The sequence below is a fragment of the Pan paniscus genome, chromosome 2, assembly GCF_029289425.2.
Source record: "Pan paniscus chromosome 2, NHGRI_mPanPan1-v2.0_pri, whole genome shotgun sequence".
NCBI lineage: Eukaryota > Metazoa > Chordata > Mammalia > Primates > Hominidae > Pan > Pan paniscus.
The window spans coordinates 41364426-41381158 of NC_085926.1; the positions used below are offsets into that span (position 1 = coordinate 41364426).

A 16733-nucleotide genomic window follows, 5' to 3' on the forward strand; every position below is an offset into this window, starting at 1 on the left:
GATTGCTGAGTCAAACAGTAATTCTGCTTTAAGTTGAGAATTCTCCAAATGGCTTTCCACAATGGCTGAACTAATTTACATTACCACCAACAGTGTATAAGCATCCTCTTTTCTCCACAGTCTCACCAGCGTCTGTTTTTTGACTTTTTAATAACAGCTATTCTGAATGGTGTGAGATGGTATCTCATTGTGGTTTTGATTTGCATTTCTCTGATGACTAATTATGTGGAGCACTTTTTCATATGCTTCTTGGCCGCTTGTATGTCTTCTTTTAAGAAATGTCTGTTCAAGTCTTCTGCCCATTTTTTAATGAGGTTTTGTTTTTTTTTTTGCTTTTTCAATTGTTTAAGTTCTTTATAGATTCTGGATATTAGACCTTCATCAGATACATAGCATGCAAATATTTTCTCCCATTCTCTAGGTTGTCTGTTTCTTTTGCTGTACAGAAGCTCTTTAGTTTAATCAGGTCCTGTCCATCAATTTTTGTTTGTGTTGCAATTGCTTTTGAGAATTTAGTCCTAAATTATTTTCCAAGACCTATGTCCAGAGGGGTGTTTCCTAGGTTTTCTTCTAGGATTCTTACAGTTTGAGGTCCTACATTTAAATCTTTAATCCATTTTCAGCTAATTTTTGTATATGGCAAAAGACAGTGGTCAAGTTTCATTCTTTTGCATATGGCTAGCCAGCTATTCCAGCACCATTTACTAAATAGGCAGTCCTTTCCCTGTTGCTTACTTTTGTTGACTTTGTCAAAGATCAGGTGGCTGTAGGTGTGCAGCTTTATTTCTGGGTTCTCTATTCTGTTTCATTGGTCTATGTGTCTGTTTCTCTAACAGTACCATGCTGTTTTGGTTACTGTAATGTTATAGTATAGTTTGAAGTTGGTTAATATGATACTTCCAGTTTTGTTCATTTTGCTTAGAATTGCTTTAGCTATTTGAGCTCTTTTTGGTTCCATACGAATTTTAGAATGGCCTTTTGTAGTTCTGTGAAAAATGTCGGTAGCTTGATAGGAATAGCGTTGAATCTGTAAATTGGGCAGTTATCTCTGTCCTATAATTGGTGCATTTAGACAATTTACATTTAAGGTAAATATTGGGGGACTAGGGCTTAAGTCTAATGTGCAATTTTATTATGTCTTCTGTTTCCTGTTTCTCATTCTGCTCATTCTCTTTTTTCTACTTTCCTGTGGGTTACTTGAACATTCTATTTTTCCAGTGATGACCATTAAATTTATTTTACTCCCTGATTTATTAATAGTTTCCCTGGCATAACAGGGAAGGGTATACCCAACTGCCTGAAACAACAAACTAGCATACAAATGCATGAAGCAATGGTTCTTAATACACTAGACATAAGATAATGAAGAACAGTTGTCCCTAAGAGATGGGACACAAATAGGGTGAGAGGTCTCCTATTTTCCCAGATTAGAGACTTGAGCAAGTTTCCAGGCCTATGTGCAGGGAGGACAACAGAGGGGGATCCCAGTGGATTCCTTAAGTTGAGGAGACAGAGCAAAAAGTCCTGAAAGACAGCTAGAGTTGATAGGACAAGTTGATAGGACAAGGCAGCTAGAGTTGATAGGACAAAGTAACAGAGAGAAGAAAGCAGGCCGAGGCTCAATCAGGAAGAAACAGATAACCTGGGTAGCACATTATAAATTAAAGAAAATAAATTTATGGCTAAAAACCATCCTACAAAAGAACAACAACAACAACAACAACAAACATACTCCAGAGCCAGATGACTTTACTGGTGAATTCTACCAAACATTTAAGGAAGAAGTAATAGCAATTCTACACAGCCTTCCACAAAACTAAGAAAAAGGGAACACTTCTGAACTCATTCTCTGAGGTCAGTACTACCCTGATACCCCAACCAGACAAAGATATTACAAAAAACAACAACAATAACAACAAAAACCCACTATAGGCCACTAGCCCTTAAGAATATACATGCCAAAACCCTCAACAAAATAGTAGCAAACCAAATCAGCAATATGTGAAAAGTATTATAGACCATTACCAAGTGGGATTTAGCCTAGGAATTCAAAATTAGTTTCACATGTGAAAATCAATCAATGTTCTATGCAATAGCAATAGAATAAAGAACAAAAACTACATGATCCTCTCAATAGTCACAAAAGCAGCATTTCACAAAACTAACTATTAAAAACATTCAACGAATTAGGAACAGAAGGGAACTTTCTCAACTGATAAAGGACATCTATGAAAAACCTATTGCTAACACACTCACTGGCAAAAGAGTGAACTCCCTTCCCCTAAGATCATGAACAAAGAAAGATGTCCACTCTTCCCATATTCATCATTATAATGGAGGTTTTAGCTAGAAAAATAAATAAGAAAAATAAAAAGCACTGAAAAAGAAGTAAAACTCTATTTGCAGAAGATATAATCTTATACATAGAAAATCCTAAGGAACCCTTTAAAGAACTTTTAGGACAAATAAACAAGTTCATCAAGGTTGCAGGGTATGAGATTGATATACAAAAATCAATTGTATTTCTATACACTAACAATGAACAATCTGAAGTTGAAATTAAGAAAATAATTTCATTTATAATAGCGTTAAAACAAATGGCATATTTAGGAATAAAAGTAGCAAAAAATATTTAAAAATTAGGCCAGGCACGGTGGCTCATGCCTGTAATCCCAGCACTTTGGGAGGCCGAGGCGGGCGGATCACGAGGTCAGGAGATCGAGACCATCCTGGCTAACATGGTGAAACCCTGTCTCTACTAAAAATAAAAAAGATTAGCTGGGCATGATGGCAGGCGCCTGTAGTCCCAGCTACTGGGGAGGCTGCAGCAGGAGAATGGCGTGAACCCAAGAGGCAGAGCTTGCAATGAGCCGAGATCGCACCACTGCACTCCAGCCTGGGTGACAAAGTGAGACTCCATCTCAAAAAAAAAAAAAAATTAAAGAGCGTCTACATAAATGAAAAAACTTACGTTCATACATCAGAAGATTAAACACTGTTAAGATGGCAACACACTCAAAATCGATCTACAGATTCAAAGCATTCTCTATCAAAATTATAGTTGTCTTGTTTGGCAGAAATTGGTAAGTTGATCCTAAAATTCATATGGAAATGCCAGGAACCAAGAATAGCCAAAACAACATTACAAAGGAAGAGCATGGTTGGAGGACTCCTACTTCCTAATTTTAAAATTTACTACAAAGCAATAGTAATCCAACAAATGTGGTACTGGCATAAGATAGATGTAGAGACCAATGGAATAGAATTAGGAGCCCAGACAAACCTTTACATATATATCAATTGGTTTTAACAATGGTGCCAAGACAATTCAATAGAGGGAAAATAGTATTCTCTACAAATGGTGCTGAGACAACTGGACATATAAAAAAATGAAACTGGACCCCACATCACACCATATATAAAAATTAACTTAAGATGGATCAAATCTTAAATGTAAGAGCTAAATGTAGCTGGGTGCTCTAGTCCCAGCACTTTGGGAGGCAAAGGCAAGTGGATTGCTTGAGCCCAGGAGTTTGACAACAGCCTGGGGAACGTGGCGAAACCCCATCTCTACAAAAAATACAAAAATTAGCCCGACATGGGAGCACACACTTATAGTCCCAACTACTCAGGAGGCTGAGGTGAGAGGATGGATTAAGCCCAGGAGGCGGAGGTTGCAGAGAGTGGAGATCACGCCACTGCACTCTAGACTGGGTAACAGAGCAAGACTCCATCTCAAAAAAAAAAATAAATAATGTATAAAACTTATAGAAAACACAGGAGCAAGTCTTGTGACCTTAGGTTAGACAATGGTTTCTTATGTATGATGTCAACAGCACAAGCAACAAAAGAAAAAATAGATAAACTAGACTTCATCAAAATCTAAAACTGATTTGCTATAAAGGATATAACCAAGAAAGTAAAAAGACAACCCACAAGAGAAATATTTTATAAATCTGATACCTAATAAGGGACTTGTATATACATGATATATAATATTTCTTACAACTCACTAATTTTAAAAATAATCCAATTTTTTAATGAGCAAAGACTTTAACAGATATTTCTCCAAAGAAGGTATGAAAATAGTCAATAAGAACAGGAAAAGATGCTAAATAGCATTAGTCATCAAGAAAATGCAAATTACCAGCTGCGCAAAGTGGCTCGCACCTGTAATCCCAGCACTCTGGGAGGCCGAGGCAGGTGGATCACCTGAGGTCAGGAGTTTGAGACCAGCCTGGCCAACATGGTGAAACCTCATCTCTACTAAAAATACAAAAATTAGCCAGGCATGGTGGTGCACACCTGTAGTCCCAGCTACTTGTGAGTCTGAGTCAGAAGAATTGTTTGAACCCAGGAGGCAGAGGTTGCAGTGAGCAGAGATCACGCCACTGTACTCCAGCCTGGGTGACAGAGCGAGACCCGGTCTCAAAAAAAAGAAAAGAAAATGCAAATTAAAACCACCATGAGATATCAGTTCATACTCCATAGAAGGACTACAATCAAAAACACAGACAGTAACAAGCAGTTGGTGAGTATGTGGAGAAACTGAAACCCTCATATACTGCTAGTGGAAATGTTAATGGTGGAGGCACTCTGGAAACCAGTTCCTTTAAAAGTTAGACATAGATTTACTATATGACCCAGCTCCCAGGTATATACTGAAAAAAAGAAAGTCTATGTTTACATAACAATTTGTACACAAATGTTCATAGCAATGTTATTCATAATAGCCAAAAAGTGAAAACAACTGAAATGTCCATCAACTGATGAATGGATACACAAATGCAATACACTCATATAATGGAATATTATTTAGGAATAACAAGGAATGAAGCACTGATCCGTGCTATAAACATGAAAGAATCCTGAAAACATACAGCTAAGAGAACAAAAAAATCAAATTATATATTTCCATATATATGAAATACCCAAAATAGGCCAGTTTATAGAAATAGAAAGTAAATTAGTGATTGACTAGAGTTGTAGAGGGGAGGAAATGGGGAATGACTTTTAATGAGTATGAGGTTGCTGTTGGGCATGATGAAAATATTCTGGAATTAGATAATGGTTGCACAATATACAAAAATATTGAATGATGTACTTTTGAGAGGTTAATTTTATGGTATGTGAATTATTGCTCAATAAAACTGTTATAAAAAAAACAATGCTAATTGTACACAAAGTCTTCAAGAAAACTGAAAAGGAAAAATACTTTCTAATTCATTCTCTGAGTTCAACATTGTCCTGATACCCAAACTAGACAGTCACCTACCACCAGGGACAGGGAAAAATGAAACAAAACTAGACAAAGACAGCATAAGTAAATGCCATTCCCCCAAGTGTCTTTGTCTCTACGTGGCTGTCTTCTCGAAAGGACACCAGTCATATTGGATTGAGGACCCACCGTATTCCAGTATAACTTCATCTTAACTAACTATATCTGCAAAAACACTATTTACAAATAAGGATATTCTACAGGAGTGGAGGTTAGGACTCTATCTTTTCCAAAGGACACAAGTTAACCCATAACAATGTACCCCAAAACACAAGATCATCTCAATAGAAAAAGTATTTGACAATATCCAACATCTATTTACAATGTGAACTAGGGGTAGAAGGCAACTTCTTGTAAATCAAAAACTAAATCCTAAGGTCCCTCGAACATCTGAGTGGTCTTCCTCCTCAGCCAGGGCACTCTATAATTGAACCTGAAAGACTGGTTCAGGGAAGTGGGGGGGTCTAGACATGCCTCATTATACCTCCAGCATTAACCTCAACACATACCTTTGGTCTGATAAGAAACATTTACAATCTATTCTCTGTGAAGCCTGCTACTTAGAGGCTTTATCTGCATGTTAAAACTTTGTTCTCCACAACCTCTTATCATAATCCAGACATTCCTTTCTTTTTTTTTTTTTTTATTTTGAGACAGAGTCTCACTCTGTTGCCCAGGCTGGAGTGCAGTGGCGCTATCTCTGCTCACTGCAACCCCCGCCTCCGGGGTTCAAGTGATTCTCCTGCCTCAGCCTCCCAAGTAGCTGGGACTACAGGGATTACAGGTGCCACCATGCCCATCTAATTTTTGTATTTTTAGTACAGACAGGGTTTCACCATGTTGGCCAGGCTGGTCTCGAACTCCTGATCTCAGGTGATCCACCTGCCTTGGCCTCCCCAAGTGCTGTGATTAACGGCATGAGCCACCGTGCCCGGCAACCTTTCTATTGATAATAACTCTTTCAACCAATTGCCAATCAGAAAAATTTTAAATCTACCTATAACCTGGAAGCCTCCCCTGCCCCTCTTTTCATGGACATTCCTCAACCTGATAAAGGTTGTGTAGGAGACTGAATGCTTTCCCCTGAAATTACGAAGACAGACAGGATGTCTCCTCTCACCACTGTTTGGAAAATTCTGGCCAATGCAATCAGCACACCCCCTACCTGAAGCTCCACCCAGTGGCATCCCGATTGGAAAAGTAGTAATACAGTAACTTTATTTGCATAAGTCTGATCCTGTATGTAGAAAATCAGATGTAATTAACAAACAAGGTACTGGAGTCCACGAGTGAGTTTAACAAAGTTGCAGGATTCAAGAAAAAAACACAAAATTTATTGCAATTTTCACGTAAGTACCAATCAGATATTGAAATTAAAACAATACCAGTATAATAGCATAAAAAAATTTGAAATGCTTAGGGATAAATCTGACACGGGATGAAGGACATTTGCATGAAAAATACAAAATATTGCTGAAAGTAAAAAGGACTTAAATAAATGGAAAGCTATACCTTGTTCATTAGTTAACTTGATGTTGTTCCCAATATTTTCCCCAAATTACTTTGTAGATTCAACACAATCTCAATACAAAATCCCCCAAGTTTTTTGTTTTGTTTTTTTTTTTTTTGGTAGAAATTGACAAGCCATGTCAAAGTTTCATATGGAAATGTAAAGAACATGGAATAGCCAAAGCAAATCTGAGGAGGAGCCCATAGGCTCACATAAGTCAACTGATTTCTGATAAAAGTCAATGGCAATGCAGTTGAATTTTTTTTTTTTTTTTTTTTTTTTTTTTTGAGACAGAGTCTCGCTCTGTTGCCCAGGCTGGAGTGCAGTGTCGCAATCTCTGCTTAATGCAACCTCTGCCTCCCAGGTTCAAGTGATTCTCATGCTTCGGGCTCCTAAGTAACTGGATTACAGGCATGCACCACAAAGCCCAGCTAATTTGTTGTATTTTCAGTAGAGATGGGGTTTTGCCATGTTGCCCAGGTTGGTCTCGAACTCCTGGCCTCAAGTAATCCACCTGCCTCATCCTCTCAAAGTGCTGGGATTACAGGCATGAAGCACTGTGCCTGGCCAAGAGAATACATTTTCAAAAAATGCTTAAATATGCAAAGCCATACACTTTCACCTTGCCCTTGCATCATGTAACAAAATAAACTAGAAAAGGATAAAAGGCCTTGTAGTTGTCTGTTCTCACGTTACTGATAAACACATACCAGAGATTGGGTAATTTATAAGGAAAAAGGGGGCTTAATGGACTTACAGTTCCACATGGCTGGGGAGGCCTCACAACCATGGCGGAAGGTGAAAGGTACATCTCACAAGGCAGCAGACAAGAGAAGAATGACAGCCACATGAAAGGGGTTTCCCCTTAAAAAACCATCAGCTCTCGTGAGACTTACTACCAGGGGAACAGTATGGGGGAAACTGCCCCCATGATTCAATTATTTCCCACTGGGTCCCTCCCTCAACATGAGGGGATTATGGGAGCTAAAATTCAACATGAGATTTGGGTGGGGACACAGCCAAGCCATATCAGGCGTGAATATAAAAGCTGAAACTATAAAATTTCTAAGAGAAAACATGGGAGAAAATATTTTTACCTTGGATTGGGGAAAGGTTTAACAGGCATAATTGCAAAAGAATGAATTACAAAAGGAAAAATTGATAAAACTGACTTCATCTAAATTAAAAATAGTTCAAAAGTCATTGTCTAGTTAATAAAATGCTCAATAAAAAGTAGATATTACCACCATTACCCTCATCACAAAGTGTACCTTTAATGGAGATCCATAAAAAAGTATTCTTTCAAACCCTTGACCAGAAAATCTTTCTTGCCCCATGGAACCGTCTTTTTTGTTTTCTTTTCCTCCTCCTTTCTGGGCAATGTACATCTTATAAATAATTATATTTTCTTTTTTGTCTGGGAACCAGAACTCCCCAAATCAAAACTATGGCCCAACTTTGGTAATTATATTAGACTCCTTTTTCTAGAAACTTCACCCTATATTATTTCCATTGCTTTCTTCATGCTTCCCACTTTATTTGGGGTTGCCAGACTTAGAAAAATGAGCGCCCAGATACATCTGAACTTCAGATAAAAAAAATCATTTTTAGTATAAGTACGTCCATTTGGGGCCGGGCACAGTGGCTCACGCCTGTAATCCCAGCACTTTGGGAGGCCGAGGCAGGCGGATTACCTGAGGTCAGGAGTTCGAGACCAGCCTGACCAACATGGAGAAACCCCGTCTCTACTTAAAATACAAAATTAGCCAGGCATGGCACATGCCTGTAATCCCAGCTACTTGAGAGGCCAAGGCAGGAGAATCGCTTGAACCTGGGAGGCGGAAGTTGCGGTGAGCAGAGATCGTGCCATTGCACTCCGGTCTGGGCAGCAAGAGCGAAATTCCATCTCAAAAACAAACAAACAAACAAACAAACAAAAAACTATGTCCATTTGGCATCTTGGATTTTCTGTCAAACCTAACTTTATTGCAAGCATTCTTATTAGCCACCTCAAATGCTTTATGGGAGAGATGATATATAAGTGAATACACACATACAACTTGGAAATACTTCATAGTAAACTTACATTTGAATTTTAAAAACTGTTTTACAACAATTTAAAATCACAGTTGTGTTTTATTTACTTTCTGTTATCCAATCTACACAATATAATGCATTTCAAAATCTTTCACATTTTAAATTCTATTTTAAAAATAATGCCTGGTTCAGTGCTTTGTCAAAAAGTATATGAAAATATTTACTTTCAGAGAAGATATTAACTAGCCAAGAAAGAAAAAAATAATCACTTACTTTTATACTACCAAAAAGCACTTGAAGAATAGACTCGTCTATTTTGTTAGGACATCTTTAACAAAAGATTTCCCATTAGGCCACCGATACTGTTCCACTTCACTTTCATATATCACTCCTGCCCAAACTCAGCTGAAGAGGCAGCAGAAAATATCATTAAGCTGATGAATGGTGGTAATTCCAGATGACACAGCTCAAGGAAACACTATTGCGCAGGGCCTTGACACCGTCCCCTTTCTCTTGAGAAGGATACTTGGTCTCCTTTGATCCCAGGTACACTATATTTTTAAATGTGGGAATTTAGAAGGCAGAAAACCTGCCACCATTTTTACTAATTTAGTTTTGAGTCTACATATCACAGAATAGAGTGCCAGGGTGTTAAAAAAGAAATGTAAAAACAAGTTGAAAATCACAGATAGGTAAGCTCAACCTTGCCTTCTGGGCCTCCTGCACTGCCCTAATTAACTTTCCTAAGGCTCTTTCCACGTACATTATGAACGGACAGTTTCATGTCAATAACGAAAGAAGTGGAAAGCATCACTCATTTAAAAAGTCAAAATAGGAGATTTAAACAATTCTACTGAAGCAGCAAGGTTTCGGAAACCACAGAGGATAAATGTGTTAACAGTGAATGCTAGGATGCTGAGTTCTGTGGAAAAGCTCTGGCCTGATCATGTCTTTTCTGCTCTCCCTACTTTAGACATTCAGGTGGATTCTGTCACCACTGGATGAGAGACATGGGTTTGAGACAGCCACCCAAGAAGTAACCAATGCTCCACTATGCTCCTACAATCTTGTGCCCCTACAAACCTGTGCCCCTACAATCCATTTTCCCCATCTCACCAGCACCCACCTCTGCCCCTTGCTCATTAAGCCTAAACACTGGCCTTCCCTCACTCCTCTAAACTTATCAAGCACGGTGCCGCTCAGGGTATTTGCATCTGCAATCTCCTCTGCCTGGGGTATTCACTGCCTATTTTCAAAAGGGTGCCTCCACATAAATCATGGCTCAGTTCAAAGGTCACCTCCTAAGAGAGTTCTTCCCTGGCCTCCTAATATAAAGATCTTCATCTTATTCCAACTCTGCCTTTCCCAACACCAAAGCCACTCTTCAATGCAGTAAGACCTCTTCCTCTTCACTATTCAGATCACTCGTCACTCCTAGAAATGACCATGTCTATTCATTTGTCTCAGCCCATGGAAGCCGACTCTCCGCCTGTCTTATGTACCTGGTAGACAGCACCCAGCAAATAATGTGCCAAATAAGTGTGTCAGTGAAAACACCCCAATGGCAAGTGATCCGGAGCAAAAGTAGAATGAGAAAAGAGAGATACCCTCAAGTAATGCAAATGATGTGAATTTTTATATGTCAAACATTACTGTTCCAATAACTTTCATAAAGTAACTCCCCTCTAGGAAAAAATGTGGTTATACGATCTTTATAAAATCACACTGAGAAGTCACACATTTCTATAGAAATGACCACACTGATACAGCAGTAACAATAGGAACACTGTGTTAAACACATAAATAAAAGGATTTGGGTCTAGGACAAGAGCTTCAAGACCTGACAGAGAAGATGTAAACTGGTAGGCCCTGGAACAAATTTGTCCAGGGCCTGGACAAAATTTTACTTGTTTTACTTGGTCTGGTATATTTTAAAGATTTAATATCAGTTTCCAACATTTAAAAATTGGAATATTTCACATAAAAACTCATATTTCCTATTTTTTTCTGTAAAATCAGAAGTGACCACCACAGGTCCTCATTACTTTGTGGCAAGCACTGAGCAGAGCTTAGCCTGGCAGGGACTCTCCTGGATCCTCACCCTCCCAATTTCTTCATGCCTAGAATGACGCCCTCATGTAACAAAAGGCCTCTTTGAAGCATTTGATTTTTCAACTGCTATACCCCTCAAAACAAAACTATTTGCTTCTAGTGGCTCTTCCCTTTGAATACTTTACAACAGAAAAATGATCAAATTTCCATAGTGACATAGGCAATACTTAGTGATACTACAGAGGTTTACTATACTGCTGGAAGGAAAAAGAAAAGGAGAAAAGAGATCCACAATAAAATTATTAGGAAACACAGCCTGAGTAAGGCAGTAGGGATGCCTGTGGGAAAGACAGGGCTGCAACACAGGGCCTGAAATGCCCCATGTGAAACAGGGAAACACGTGACCAATGTACCTACTTTAATTACCCAGGAGGAAAAGGAGGGAGAAAGGGGGACCCAAATTTGTCCAAATGAGACAGCATTTGGGCATGAAAGAGACTAGAGTTAGAATAAGGAATTAAAGCATTTCATGAAGGAGAGTCGGGGGTAGGACACCCTGATGGGCATCCTCTGCTCAGCTGAAAGTGCACTGAAATGTACACGTGATAGGAACATTACCAAAAGGATGCCATGGTACAGCCCTTGAGGAGCACCATGTGAAGACGCAGAATGCATTAGAGCTAACAGGAAGCTACTGGGGGCCAAGGAGTGACCACCTGGAAGCCCACTCTCTTCTGCCTCTATGCACTTGAGAGACAGTGAAGAGTGAAGCGTACATTGATGCAGTGAAGCATTCTGTTCTGCACAGCACTTGTTCCAGGAGAAACTCCAGAGGCATCAGACTTAGATGTGATTCTGGAAGGAAGAAAAAGCTTTCTACTAGTAACTGAGCTAAGATAAGGATGTTGGGGGTCTAGTAAGGAGAGATCATCAGTGAAACTCTTAGGGAAGAGAGCCTGGTAAAGGAATGGGAATATGTCTAGAAGCTCAGGAAAGACAAGGTGACAAAACATAGCTGAAACACCTGAAAGAGGGAGGAAAATGTGACACAGGTAGCTTTCTGAGGAGAGATATGGGGTTGGAGGAGGCTGTGACTAGGTATGAAGAGCTCACAGAACGCTGGGGTTAGCCTAGTATAGGGGAAAACACATCTCTGAGCAGTAAGGCTCTCCCTGGGAGAGCTCCAAGAAGGCAGATAACTGATTGTACTTAATGCAGAGAGGCTGACTCTGCAAACCCTGGGTGCCTGTTACTTTTTGAGGTATACAGAGGCTCCTCCCATCTAGGCAGCAGGAATGAGAGAAAAGGCAGGTAAGCACACATGCAGTCCTTTTAAGAGCTGATACCAGAAGCGACACACATCACTTCTGTTCGCTTCTCACTGGCTTGACTATGGTCAGTCATATGGTCACGTCAAGGCAAAAGGGAGGCTGGGAAATGTAGTTTTTATTCTGGCTGTTGAAAGAGTTAAAAACATACTAACTACTCTGGTATATTGTCTATTTAAGTTAAAGCCACTTGAAAAACAGCAGGTGCAAAAAGATCACTCTGACCTTCGTGCTGTTTTTCAAAAGCAGGAGATGAAATTCCCATGCAAAAGATAATACATTTTTATCATCAAGGATGAGAAAGTTGAGGCTAAGGGAATTCTGTTCTAACAAGCCTTGTTAAATTAACCCTTACCTTCCTAGCTACTTCCATACCCAATAATCTACCTTAGTCCAAGCTCCTTTGCCTTATCACTTTTTCACAACTATAAGTTGACCCTTGAACAACACAGGGTTAGGAGCATTAACCCTCTGCTCCTAACACAGTCCAAAATCTGCATATAACTTTTGACTTCCCCAAACTTAACTACTAATAGCCTACTGTTGATTGGAGGCCTTACTGATAACCTAAACAGTCAATTTACACATAGACTAGTACTACATGTATCTTAAACATTCATGACATACTTTTTTTCTTAATTTGGCGGGGGCGGGGGGAGGTATTTCTAAGCTACACAGTTTGTCTGCAAGTTTTTTCAAACTGTCACAAATCTGCAAAAAATTTTCCAAAAAATTTTTTAAAGTCCACATATAAGTGGACCTGCACAGTTCAAACCCGTGTTGTTCAAGGGTCAACTGTACTATTCTTTGTCCAGTTCAGTATATAAGTGACTGCTTTAACTACTTTTTCTGGTCTTCATTTCCTAATCTAGTCTTCATTTCCTTATGAGAACTCCCATGCCATGTAAAAACCTATTCTAAAGAAATGTGTATGCTTTTAATCTATCTCATGTCAATTTAATTCTTGGGACCATTCAGGACCCTAAGAGGATGGAGGTAGAGTTTTGCAGTCCCTACAGTATTCACAGGAGAATAGATATTGGTGGAGAACTTGAAGTCTCTGCCAAATGCACCTACTATGAGTCAGGCATTGTCCTGATGCTAAAGGAACAGGTGGACCACACAGGTGAAGCCCCTCCCTCCTGGAGCTCTCACTCTAGAGGGGCTGGCAGACAGTGCATGAATGGGCACATTATAAAATGACAGGCCATTTTACACAGAGTTGTTAGAAAAGGGTTCTTTGAGAAGTGTTCTTTGGACAGACAGCCTATGCAAGTGAGGGAAGGAGTCATGTGAATGTTGGAGGAAAGAGTCTTACGAGGTTAGAACACCAAGTTCATAAGTCCTGTGGCATTACTTTGTAATGCATCAAAAAGTAAGATAGATTGATAGATAAATGGATAAATGATAAAATAAATGTAGAAAACTGTTAAACAATGCAGGTGGCAATTATATATGTGCTTACTGTGAATTCTTTCAGCGTTTCTGTTTGAAAACTTTCATAATAAAAATGTTGGGGGGAAAAAAAGCTCCATGACAGCAGTGTGCTCGGTGTTTCTGAGGAACAGCAGGGAGGCAGCATGACTCACTGAATGTGCAAGGAGAGGCTAGAAAATGAGGTCAGAGAGGAGAGTAGGATAACATGGAGCCTGCAAAAAGGTCAATCAGATCACCATCCTATGGCTCACATCACCACTGACTCAGACACTCTCGTGGAGGTATTATTTAGGCAATAGATTTACAAGAATGGAGTTCAGGGGACAGGTCATGGCTAAAGATACAAATTTGGAAATCCTCAAAGCGTAGACACCATGGAAAGCAAGCAGCTGAATGACATCACTTGTGGTGAGAGGTGGTAACACCGCCCTGCAGTGGTGGCGGTGGTGCTTGGAAAGTTGCTCTTTAGGGAAACCTCACCATTTCTACCACCAGCACTCTGCAGAAACTCAGGACTGCTTTACTCTGGGGTACTGTCTGATTTCTGCTCAGCTTCAACTTCGCTGGAGAAAAGTGCTGGCATCACTGTGAAGGCACGGGGGTACGTGCTGGGCTGCTTGTTCTCTGGCATGCAGTAAACTGAGGAAGGGCATAAGAGGGATGAAATGGCAGAGCTGTTCCTTATAGACTTCTGAAAATGCCTCTTTCCATCTCTTCCTGAGGCCAGGGGTGCTGCAGGGTTTCTGTGGGGAAGGCACTGCCCACCGCCACTGTGACCCCTCACAGGGTGTTTTGGCACTGGGCTTCCTCCGCCCTGTGCCAAAGGCTTCCATATGCCTCCTGTCTCCCAGAAGTAGGTTGAAATCTTAATCTGCCACTGACTTCCTTTTCCCCTTTCTCTTCATTAACCTAAGTTTATTCCTTTTTGAGTTCCTCTGTTTTTCTCTAAAGAGGACCTGTGAGAGACAGGAGATAAATGTAAGGAAAAAAAAAAGAGTAACAAAAAGAGGCCTTTCTGTTAAAAATTTTCTTGGTTAGTCTCTCACATTTATTTTGTAGGATCGTTTTTAATACACTTAAAAGAAAAGGTTGGTGAGATTATAATTACTTTAAATTTATATTTTAATTTTGGAGTAATTAATATTTTTAATGATAGTCTTCCCACCAGGTACCCGGCACATCTGTGATTTCATTTACATCATATTTTATGTTTTCAAATTTTTCCTATAGTTATCATGTACAAGTAATCATGACTTGTATTTTCTTGTTACCTTTATTTTTGGCCATTTTATAGGATGATTTCACACTTCTGTGTAAGGGATTTTTCAGTTTTCCAGTTCTTTTATTTATTTATTTATTTGTTTGTTTATTTTTGAGATGGAGTCTCACTCTGTCACCCAGGCTGGAGTGCAGTGGTGCAATCTCGGCTCATTGAAACCTCCACTTCCTGGGTTCATGTGATTCTCCTGCCTTGGCCTCCCGAGCAGCTGAGATTACACAGGCACCAGCTACCATGCCTGGCTACTTTTTGTATTTTTAGTAGAGATTCTGCTTCACCATGTTGGCCAGGCTAGTCTCAAACTCCCAACCTCAGGTGATCCGCCTCCCTCAGCCTCCGAAAATGCTGGAATTACAGGTGTGAGCCACCGTGCCCGGCCTGGTTCTTTCAATTTAATGTCAGTATAATTAAAAAAAAAAAAAAAGCCGGCCAGACGCGGTGGCTTGCACCTGTAATCCCAAAACTTTGGGAAGCTGAGGCAGGCAAATCACTTGAGGTAAGGAGTTTGAGACCAGCCTGGCCAACAAGACGAGAGCCTGTCTCTACTAAAAATACAAAAATGAGTTGGGCATGGTGGTGCATGGCTGTAGTCCCAGCTATTTGAGAGGCTGAGGCAGAAGAACTGCTTGAGCCTGGGAGGCGGAGGTTGCAATGAGCTGAGATCACGCCACTGCACTCCAGCCTGGGAAACAAATAAGTGAGACCCCATCTCAAAAAAACAAGAAAGAAAAGAAAAGCTATTAATTTCTGTGTATTATATAATACCTGCCTACTAAAATATGCTCTTTAGTAACAACAAATTTTTTGTTGTAACTTCTTTTTTCTAGGTATAAAAATCTTATTAACTGCAAATAATGATTTTAGACTGCAGATTTATTTCTCTCATCTTACAGCATTACCTGTATCATACTGCCCGCACCCTCCCCAACACTGTTGACTAGTAGTGGCATTCTTCTCTTGCAATTTTAATGAAAATGCATTTAGAGTTTCTTTATTTAAAATGTTTACTATTGACTTTAAGAAAATAACCTTCAATATGTTTGGGAGACTCACTCTATCTTAAATGGAGTTCTAAAAAAGGAAGAATTGCTAGCTGAACTTTTTAGCATCAATAATTACAATCATGTTTTTGTTCGCCTTCAATTTCTTAAAATATTAGATGAAGTTTTTCTAGTGCTTGAACTATTCCTGAATTCCAGAATCAAATATTATTTGGTTATATTAAGTAATGTACTGCTAGATTTAATTTTCTTTTTTGTGGGGAGGGGATTTTCTTGCCTATATTCCTAAATGAAAGTTTTCTTCAATTGTTCTGTGCTGTTTTAAAGTAGGTTATGGTATGAGACTTATTATAGCTTCATGAAAATGAACCAGGAAGCTTTAACTCTCTCTACACTCCAAATCATTTAGATAGCACAGGAGTTGTCTACTTCTTGAAAATTTTGAATGCACATGTAAAACCATCTAAGCTTGACAACATTCTAATTAAAGATCTTGTAGATGCAAAATATCAGATCACAATGATCCACTTGTTTGTTGTTTGTTTTTTTCATATTAGAAGATTTTTTTTTCTTTTGATAAGAACTAATGGAATTCTGGTATTTACCCTTTAAACTGGCAGCCCTCCTAACTGCTTGTGAAAGAAATCTTAGCAGAATAATAAAGAGAAAAATGTTTCCTCTTTCCCTGCAGCTACAGAAAAGGAGATTATATTCTGTGTCATAAATAGTCCTTGAAAGTGTTATTTCTAATAAAGAAGTCTTGTAAGATACCTAGAAGGCAGAAAGGGTGATCACGTCCTGTGAAATCAAC

The 16733-nt window shown here is 39.3% G+C and overlaps 1 protein-coding gene and 1 pseudogene across 8 annotated transcripts in view; both read right to left on the reverse strand.

Moving 5' to 3' along the window:
• ULK4 (unc-51 like kinase 4) overlaps window positions 1–16733 on the reverse strand; it is a 721105-nt gene that overhangs the window by 163245 nt on the left and 541127 nt on the right. The window lies entirely within an intron of this gene.
• Window positions 1–16733, reverse strand: part of LOC106634551 (rRNA-processing protein FCF1 homolog) — a 45799-nt pseudogene that overhangs the window by 4058 nt on the left and 25008 nt on the right.